Consider the following 10,703-nt stretch of genomic DNA (forward strand, 5'->3'; position numbering starts at 1 on the left):
GGTGCGAAATATGACGAATAAAGCATTTTTACCTGCCGTAAAATGTTTTCACGTCTTTTTCTGTTTTGAACATGTAACTGAAGCATTTCACGCCATACAGAAAATTGGCAATTTTCGAACAATTTTTCGTGATTTATTAATATCGGATACCGCAAAATATCCATGTAACCCTACCTCATTAAAATAGGAAACAAGCTTCAATAAAGGAAATCGGCTTGTGCATGTCCCGCAAATAATTGTCAAGAATACATTCGCCCTTATAGCCATTTCACATATGAACAATTGTTGGGGTTTAACGTCCTAAAACCACAATATGATTATGAGAGACACCGTAGTGGAGGGCCCCGAAAATTTTGACCACCTGGGGTTCCTTAACGTGTACCTAAATCTAAGTACACGGGCCTCTAGCATTTTCACTTCCATCGAAAATGCAGCCACCGCGGCTGGGATTCGATCCCGCAACCTGCCGGTCAGCAGTCAAGCACTTTATCCACTAGACCAACGTGGTGGGTCAGATATTACTTTTAAATGTGTAAGCATAGGCAGAGAGTACGCGGGGGGCTTGGGCCCCCCCCCCCCCAGACTGCCTCATGGGGGGGCAGAGCCCCCCCTGGCGCCGGCCGAGGGTATTTTTTAAGAGTTTTTAAGAGTTTTTAAGAGCTTGGCTTAGGTCCCCGGGTCGTCCTGTCTGGCAGCTATTTCACAGGAGGCTGTTTATGCCCGCTTCTTTTTCATTTCAGCCATTTAAAGTTCGGCACATGGGCCAGTGACAAGTCAAACATTCAATGGAAAAATGCCCCTCAAACGGATTTTTACGTGCAGAATATGTTGTGCTGATGAACAACTGAAGCAACGACTTAAGCTATGACAAATTAAAAAATTCACCGGCGATTACGATACTGCCTAATCGATGAGCGCAGCCTCGTGTTCGGGCAACGCCAGCTGTGTTTGAAGTTTTGACTATCCGCAGTTGTAGCAACATAACATTCGTTACATATTGCCACAGAAACTGCCAACGCTCGAGTGCTACGCACACTATATACTCTGTGCATTGCAGCTGTCGCGAACCATGTGAAACGCCCACAGCCCCGTTACAACAAGCGAAGCCAGCCGCAGTGCTCGTGCCAGCCCTGCATGCGCACGAGCGATAGAGGAAGAAAGCAAGGTTAGAGGCCAGTATCTCGTGATATCGACAGACTCCGCGTTCGCTCTCTTTCGTCCTCATTCACGCTATCGGTTAATAATTACGCCGCCGACACCAACTGCGATGCCGCTCAACGCAGGAACGGACGCCTAAGAGCTGCGCTCTAATTGTCTTGAACCCCGTAGTGAATGGTTTTGAGAACACAAAAACGAAACTGAGAATACAAAGCAATCCCGACACAGTCACTCAGTGAACGCTTTCGCACAAACTTACTCGCCAATAAAAAAACGGGTAATTTCTTGGTTGCCTACATATTGGTACCCTTCGACATGCCTGCTTATAAAAGTGCCGAGAAAAGACTGTACGCAGTTTTGATTTATCAGTAAAGGGTTTTACTAAAAGTTTGGCCACCAATGAGCAACTCCATTACTCGTCCAGATTCATAACCGCAGCTTCGCACAAGGTGTAGTGGTAGCAAATGGTATTTGCTACCATCTCAGAATTACTTTCGGCCATCTTGAATTGAACTCACTGGCATATAATTAAAGCTGCAGTGATAGCGTTAGCCTACTCTCTCCTGCGTGGCGCCTGTTTTAACAAAGTAAAGCCTAACGCCACGCACTGCGTGAATCGATTTCAAGCGACACAGTCAACGAGTCAACGAAAAACATCGCCTACGCGACCTTTTTCGCTTCAAGCCAAGGGTTACAAGGTGGATCGATGTCTTTGTGTAAACTGAAAAATAAATCTAGGGTCTTGCACTTACATATCTTCATTATGATATCGTGGGCACCTAAGAGACTAAAGTTACATTAAATTCTTTAATTTGGAAGTTGGACTATATATATATATAGGGAGAGTGAGAGAGAAATGTGGAGGAGCAAGTCAGGCCCCCGCCCCCTCCGGTAAAATGAAAACTCTCCGCCTATGTGTGTAAGCATTCCTGTGCAGACTCAATGAGAAAACTGTTCGTCCCTCTGTCAGCTAAGTCGACCGCCACTATAAAAAAATGTGAAAAATCGAAAATAATCTTTCACTCCTGTGCTCGAGTTTGAACCGCGGCCCCATATTATGAACATATGTTCCCTATATGAATGCATTGTACCTGCAGTGTACCCATGCAGAAAGATAACAGTTCTTGTTATAAAGCACGCCACTCAATTAATGAAACATCTGTGGCACTTTATTCCACATCAGCATGGAACAAAGCAAACCCGAGTTCACTCGTAGCGCGAGAGTCACGAGCCGAACACGCAGCCGGCGAGCCGAACACGCAGCCGGCGAGCCGCGCTGCTTGCTGGTGATGATGATGGTAGTCTCCAATGCCACAGCTTCTTCCCTTCTTAAAAGTTCAAACGATCTGGAGGACGGCGCTGTCGCGTTGAGCGCCGCAAAGGTTGAGTTGCCGGAGTCAGCGAATCGCTTGTGCTTTAGCCCGAAAGCTCTTGACGGGGCGATAGCGTGTCGGTGTCGCACGATTCGTCGACCGAAACGTCCCGCCGTCGCACTTGGTCAAAATGTCGCCATTCCGTTCCATGCGTCGTGTCCACTGTGACCATGCGCTTTCCCTGCTGGTCATGCACGATACCTGGTATCCACTTTTTCCGTGGCTGAAACGTTCGAGTCCAAACACGCTGTCCAGCCTGCCATCGCTGTTCACATTCATTGCACGGCTTTGCTTTCACAGCCTCGGTGGTCGGCATAATGCAGTCGAGTTTTGTTCTTATTTGACATCCCAGCAAGAGCTCCGCTGGTGACTTGCCCTCCTTCACTGGCGTGCGGCGATAACGGAACAGAAGTCTTGATATTCGGGTTTGTAGCGGAATTTCATAGTTTTTCTTCAAGCCTTCCTTCAACGTTCTTACGGCCCGCTCCGCTAAACTATTTGATTGTGGATGATAGGGCGCTGTAGTCAAGTGTTTTACTTGGTTCTGAGCCAGGAAATTGCGGAAGTGGAAGCCCGTGAACCAAGGTCCGTTATCCGTCCCAAGAGTACGAGGTAGACCGAACCTAGCAAACATCGCCCTGAGAGCCTCCACTGTCACTTCTGCTGTTGCAGATTTCGTTGGGACTGCTTCTATCCACTTCGTTTCGGAATCCACGACTACCAGTATCATGTGTCCTTCAATAGGACCTGCATAGTCAGCATGCAGCCGGTTCCATTTCTCTCCCGTCGTGGGCCATGGTACAGGTGTTTGCGCCGGAGGCATCGCTGCAGCCTGTACGCAAGCAGGACACTCCCGCACCAATCGCTCGATCTCACTGTCTAGCCCCGGAAACCAAAACAGGGATCTTGCAATGTTCTTCATGGGCGCCATGCCTGGGTGCGTTTCATAGAGCAAGTCCAAGATACGTCGGTTTAGAGCGGTGGGAAGCACGATGCGGTGTCCCCAGTAGACTAAGTCTTGGTAGTACGTGAGTTCAGCCTTCTTACTGAAGTATGGCCGGAAGCGGATCTGCTCTTCAGACAAAAATTTCGGCCAGCCCCCTTTCTTGATCCAAAATTTCACTTGCTGCAGCAAAGGATCCGTTTCTGTAAAATGTGCCACGTCTCTGACACTAATCACCTTTTTCTCCAAGCATTCCGAGTACAGGACATACTCTGGCAGATCTTCTGTGCTGGTATCGTGTAGTTTGTTTGGTAATGGCAGGCGACTTAAGGCATCAGCATTCGAGTTTTCTGTTCCCCTGCGATACTGCAATGTGTAATGGTAATTGTCCAAGAGAAGTGCCCACCTCTGAATCCTTGCCGCAGCCATGGGAGGAATGGCTTTTCCTGGGTTAAACAAACCCGTCAGGGGTTTATGGTCGGTCACCAAAACAAAGTGATTGCCATATAAGTAGTCCTTAAATCGAGTCACGCTGAATACAAGGGCCAACGCTTCCTTTTCTAGCTGGGAGTAGTTTCGTTCTGCTTTGGACAGAGTTCTGGAGCAAAATCCTATCGGATAGTCTGTGCCATTGATGCGATGGGAAAGTACTGCCCCCACTCCTACAGGTGAAGCATCGCATTCCAACTTCAAAGGTTTGTTAGGGTCAAAGTGTGTCAAAAACTTTGACGCTTGTATGGCCTGCTTAACCTTTCGAACCGCTTCCTCATGTACCTGTTGCCATTTCCACATAGCCCCCTTAGTTAGCAGATTGTATAATGGGGCCAGTACTGTGGAAAGGTTTGGCAAAAATTTGGCATAATAGTTGATTAAGCCCAAGAAAGATTTCAGTTCGCTCACCGACTTGGGGACCGGTGCTTGGAGAACTGCTTCAATGTTGTCGTCCTTCGGTTTGAGCCCATTAGCATCGACTCGATGTCAAAGAAAGGTGACTTCTTCTTGTCTGAATTTGCATTTCTTAATGTTTAGCCTGAGCCCATAGTCACGTAAGCGCTGCAGGACTTGCTTTAGCAATGAAGTGTCATTGCGCTTCGAAGTATGCTTCGAGGCGAACTCGGAATGTTGACCACGTTCCTTCAAACACTGGTGGTCATCCCACGCTCATGGATCTGCGGTTCCAGGACTCGTTGAAGTCCTCGCTGTCTTCGTGGCCACTGTTATAAAGCACGCCACTCAATTAACGAAACATCTGTGGCACTTTATTCCACATCAGCATGGAACAAAGCAAACCCAAGTTCACTCGTAGCGCGAGGGTCACGAGCCGAACACGCAGCCGGTGAGCCGCGCTGCTTGCTGGTGATGATGATGGTAGTCTCCGATACCACACTTTCTACGAAGGCTTCATTGCATTGCATGAATGTGGAATAAAAGCCATCTGCACGACGTGCAATGCTGGCAGGGAGGACTGTAGACATCAGGAAAATTCAAACTTTGCGAAATTTTTATGCGAAGCATGCGTTTCAGTGGCTGTGGTGCAGACCTGCCAGGGGGCCGTTCGAGATGCTGACGAGCACTACTGAGAAGACCAAATATGGCTGCCTTGTGCGCTGGTATGGTGCCTTTACCGCTCGGCTCAGCTGGTGACCAGCCAAGGGCGGTTGCACCCTCACCCAAACTGCCACAGGATCCCATGCATTTTCGAAATTTCACGCTTCCGTTGCACAAAACCAAACTAGCACCACATTTTGACAATGCGCCACATCATCGACTAAGTAACAACTCTCCTTGCTTTCAATGCTCTGACATCTCCTCAAGTACTCCTTCCCTGCTGTTTTTATTTTTTCTTGCCACGATAGTACGCACTGTGCAGATGACAACGCAACCATCGATAATGGCTGGACTGTTTCTTTTGTCACGCCTGCTTCCTTGGATGGCACAACGTTCAAACTGTGTTGAAGTGTTGGCCACAGGTAGGAAGATGAGCCTTGATTTTGTGTAACTGTCATTACATCAGCCGCATCAGCAGCATGCCTTTAGGCACTTCAACTGTGCACATTTGTCAATTGGTCTTGAGGAGAAGTGAGACAAGATGGCCTCCCACCAAAAGGCACATTTCTGTGACAGTGAGCGAATTTCTGTGATCAATCTGTGTTCCTCCAGTTCGCAGCAGTTTGATGACTTGAGTAGGAAGACTGGAGCTGCATTCTTGGAGCCACTGAAATGACTGCAGCTTATACGACAATACGCTAGAATATTCTAGTGGGCTGTAACCCTACATCTTCAGTACAGTTACCAGTATCACGGCCTCGCGCGTCGTCTTACAACCACTCTGTGGTAACCAGTGTGTCATTACCATTCTTTCATTTCTTAATATTGCAATGCAATTGAAATACTGTTTCCACAAAGGTGAGTGAACGTGTAAGCAGTCACCATTTGTTACACTAGTGTAAAGCTCTTGATGCACATTTTATGTGCCAATGTAGGATGTGTAGTCGGTTAAAACCTAAGGAAAAATGCCAGCTCCACCTTCAGCCATTGTTGTTCCTCCCAGCGAAAATTTGCACAAATGCTCTATCCAATAGCTCTTACTCATTTTTATGATGTCAAGCATTTCTCTAGTGTTTCAGGCAGTTGACTTTTCCACACAGACGCATGTTTCTGTCGCTGGTTTAATGCCGGAAATTTGAACACCCTGATAACTTTCGTGAAGGATTCTGACATCGCTGCTCAACCATACATAACATTTCAGGTCGCAACAACGCACCTTGATCTCCTAATTTGTGTAGTATTTATAGTTATATACTACAAGCGTGCATATTTCTTTTCAAATTTTAAGTTATGCCTTCCATAATTAAAAATTCATGTTACAGACCACTGGGGCTAAATCGAGAAAAGTCACAAGCTTCTTTTTTAATAAATATGCGTTTATGCAACGGGCATACCATCGCCAAAATTACCGCGAAGATGAACAGCATGGTACGGCTAATTACTCGGGTCTCGAACAGTCGAGGTGGAATCAGGGAGGACAATCTCTTGAAGCTATTCCACGCGTTCTTGATGAGTCACGTCATATACGTGGCCGCCATGCACTCCTGGCAGAATCACGAAAAGGCGAAGCTTAATATACTCATTCGAAAAAGCATCAAACGGGTGCTGGGTATTCCGATGAATGCCAGCACAGCGAGACTAATGCAGCTCGGGGTTCACAACACGTTAGAGGAAATTATCGAGGCGCAGCACACGGCTCAGGTTGCCAGGCTGTCTACTTCGCCCGCTGGCAGGGAGATTCTGGCGGTTTTGGGTTGTAATCCATCTCTTGAGGAAGAATGCAAGTTTAGCCTTACTAGGGAGCAGCGAGCCAGTATAACTGTTTTCCCGCTTCCCCGCAACATGCACCCACAGCACAATGCAGGCAGGCGAAGGGCCAGAGGGGAGGCCTTACTAAAACAAGTTCGCGATGACCCGCACTCCGCATGCTTTGTGGACGCCGCGCAGTACGGCAGATCGGCAAACTTCACGGCCGTCCTAGTGGACCACAGTGGCGCAGTTCTCAACTCTGCATCTCTCATGAATACCACCCCGGCTAGAGCCGAGCAGGCCGCGGTGGCTCTCGCTTTACTTGACGAGAATAGGCATCAAATCTACACCGACTCTCGCGCGGCTGTCAGAGCCTTTGCATCAGGTTCCGTTTGCGCCGAGGTCGCACACATCCTAGGTGACAGAGTCATTTCCTCACACACCATCACGTGGTTTCCGGCTCATCTCGGGTCGCACTTATCCTCTCTGACTAACCTCAACGAGGTCGCCCACACCCGCGCGCGCGAGCTAACCCACCGCGCCGGGTTGGACGGTGGCGGTACCTCGGGGACTGGTCGGGAGGTTTTTCGAGATCCTTTATTCACGTTCCACGAGGTTTGTAAGCACTACCAGCTGTCTAGGCGAACGTTTCCTCTTCCGCACGAGAAACTCTCCAGGCCTCAGGCTGCCACGCTTCGCATGCTGCAGACCATGTCTTATCCTAGTCTATCAACCCTAAGTTCTTACACGGATGCTTTTGAACCGGACTGTCCCGATTGTGGCGCGAGAAGCAGTTTAGATCACATGCTCTGGCGGTGTCCCTCCTTACGGGGCCCTCAACGCCTCACTGAAGAAGAGTGGTGCTCCGAGCTAAGGAGCTCGAATCTACTACACCAATTAAGGGCCGTCCAGAGGGCCCACGACGCGGCGGTGAGGCTTGGCCTCCCCGTCCCCACGTGGGAGCGGCCCGCGGCGCTGCCGCCCTGAACGGCTGCGGTGCTCCTCAGGACTATCTTAATAAAGTTCATTGTCTGTCTGTCTATTATGCAATTTAAGGTTCCTGATGATTGTAATAGAGTCTGGGAAATAAAAAAGAAACGCGATGTGACAAATGGTTGCCCGTTCACTTTAGTACTTTCGTGCATGCATTGTGCAACCATACTGCACCTGTTAAAAACATAACTTTCAGTTATCTTAATGTTTTATAAGTCTTGTACTGAGCTAAAAGCACATGTATTTTGTGCACACGTCTTAATTTGCCAAGGAAGCATAAAACAATAATATGCATCATCGCTGTAGTTTAGAAGAACTTGTTGGTGGGCAAGTTGGTGCATATTAATACAAAAAGGATAACTGCGCTACCTGACACACACGTAACAACCGTAGACACACACACTGCACCTGTGTGTGTCTATGGTTGTTACGTGTGTGTCAGGTAGCGCAGTTATCCCTTTTGTATTAAGATCGCTGTAGTGTCTAAGGTATTCAATAAAATAGGAAGACTTTTACACTGCGACATCATTTATTTCATCTGTGTTAACAGATCATGTGCACATAAGAAAAGTATGCGGCAGATGGCACGCTAGGACAGCAACAAAAAAACATAACAAATGGTATGGCTTTCTAGTGGAGCAGCATCGGCATTAGAAATAAAAAACTGAAATGAAGAAAGGAGTGCAAAAATGGGGAGGAGCAGGTGGCTTGCGCAAGGCTTCTATGAGCCTTGTGCATTTTGTTTTTGCCAGCATTTGCCACAGGTGGCACCACCAGCAAACCTCAAAGAAGCAACGGATGCCAGTGCCGCCTAAAATCAACATTCCAGGAACAGCCGCCTCCTCATGTAAAGCTCAACACTTCGGCATCACCTACAGAACTTACAAGGGAGATTCTGCGTGGATTTTTTTATACTCACACTTGTTTCCGGCGACTGCAAACTTTATGCAGTATTGCTACGGCGATTTGAATACTCTAAAAACCCATTTTCAGACTGTCAAGGCCGTGTCTGGGCCACATTCACAAAACTTGTCCACGTGAATATCGGTGCTCAGTTACAGCCGTGGTTGACAACTTCTAAAAGCACATGCCAGACCACTGACTATCAAGGACGCACTAATTTGTTAAGAGGCATTCTACAGAATAGACAAACCCAGGTTTTCAATCCTTCGGCGAAAGCAAGGAACAGAAGAGCAAGGGAGGTGTAAGTAATAGGACAAAAACAGGGCGAATATACATCAAGCAATACAACGTCCATCTTTTTACAGCAAAACTGTATATTACACAGTCGTAGCTCCGTGATCAGAAAACCCCCAACAAGTATGTGCCGCCTTGTGCAATCCCTGCTACCCATCACAGGTCCACTAAAATGTTGCACAGTGGAGAATGCGACCAAAAGATGCATGCCGCTTAAAAGGCTCATCAAGACCATGCATTAAACTCTAAACGCATGCGGCAAGCCAGAGAAGACGACGCATGTCGTGGCAAAGAGACCATGCATGCTGCTCCAACACAAAGCTTTCAAAGAGCATGCGCTAAATCCAAGAGCGACTTTTCGTACCTAACATCGAAATTCTGTGTCAGCTCTGTGCCGTGTCACATAGTCATCCACTTTCACATCTGCTGGTCATCCACTTTCACATAGTGAAACGGCCTCATGAACTTTCTATTGCTATAGTAATTATATGGACCCTTTCGACGTGTTTTTGCCGTCGCAGTCATGTTCCGTATAAAGGGCACCTGAGGTCCAGTACCAGATCCTGGATTGGGCCAAGAGGGTAGCGGAGACCTACGCCGGGTAGGCTCCTCTGCTCCCTCCACATCGGCACTCCTTGCAACACCGCCGCACTGAGGGCGCATGCGATAAGATCAACCCACCTGCAAGGCCTGCCGTCGATTGCTTCTCAAGCAGAGAGGAAACACCCCACCCATTTTGAAGGTCCATGAAGCGACACCAAGGGAGCGGAGCGGAGCTCGAGCAGCAACTGTGAATTTTGATCAGAAGAACGTATTTGCGAAGATGCTGCCCGAAAACCGCTTCTCTCCCTGGAGCGGCCGTATCCTCTTGCACCAGCACCTTGTAGGGTTACGCGAGATCGGATCCAAAAGAGATGCTAGCCTTCATTCCTGTAACATTACAAATTGACGTTATCGCATTCACTGCTTTGCCCTTGTGGTGAAACTGTGATTTTTTCATTGCGATAGCAATTATATGGACCGTCACGACGGGTTTTTGCTGTCGCCGGCATATCCCTTCCGTATGAAGTCCAAATTGATAAGATCCCCCCGCGCATCGCATGTTCTACCGCGGATAAAAGCACGCGAGCGGGGGGGGGGGGGCGGCGATCGCGGCCGAAGCAGAGATCAAACGAGCCGGACCATTTCCGTCGCTCGGAGGGTGCCTACGATAACATCACCCTGCTCGAGAGGCCTGCCATCGAAGCAGACAGGAAACGCCACGCCCTTCTTTAACGAGCATGAAAAGACGCATGAACCCTCCGTCGTTCGGAGCTACTTTGAACTTTGAATCTAAGGGCGCGGTTGCGATCGCTGGCGTTCGCGCTATCTCGACAGCCATCACAGTACGTCCTGCGCTCTCAACGCGAAGTGACTGCGGAGAGCATCTGTCCCTGGAGCGGCCGTATTCTCTTACACGAGCGTTTTGTAGTTACGCGAGATCGGATCAAAACATTACTGCTAGCTGCCACTGCCTCACTTAGTAACACCACAATTTTTGCTATCGCATTTCATTGGTTCGCCCTTGGGGTGAACTGTGACTTTTTTTTCCTACACGCAGCATGATACCTCCAACATTTCGACAGCTTACTCATAAGTTTTGTCTCCTCGAGAATGCAGCTTGCGCTGCCTGGGGAAATTTCGTTCTGAACGAGCACCATCGATGGCACCACGCCTGGCTTAGTGAGCAGATTGACCAGAAT

The 10,703-nt window shown here is 48.4% G+C and overlaps 1 protein-coding gene across 4 annotated transcripts in view; it reads left to right on the forward strand.

The window, feature by feature from the left end:
* The window catches only part of LOC119390650 (gastrula zinc finger protein XlCGF57.1-like), a 504,324-nt gene that overhangs the window by 309,961 nt on the left and 183,660 nt on the right, over positions 1-10,703 (forward strand). The window lies entirely within an intron of this gene.

The sequence above is a fragment of the Rhipicephalus sanguineus genome, chromosome 4 (genome assembly GCF_013339695.2).
Source record: "Rhipicephalus sanguineus isolate Rsan-2018 chromosome 4, BIME_Rsan_1.4, whole genome shotgun sequence".
Classification (NCBI taxonomy): domain Eukaryota; kingdom Metazoa; phylum Arthropoda; class Arachnida; order Ixodida; family Ixodidae; genus Rhipicephalus; species Rhipicephalus sanguineus.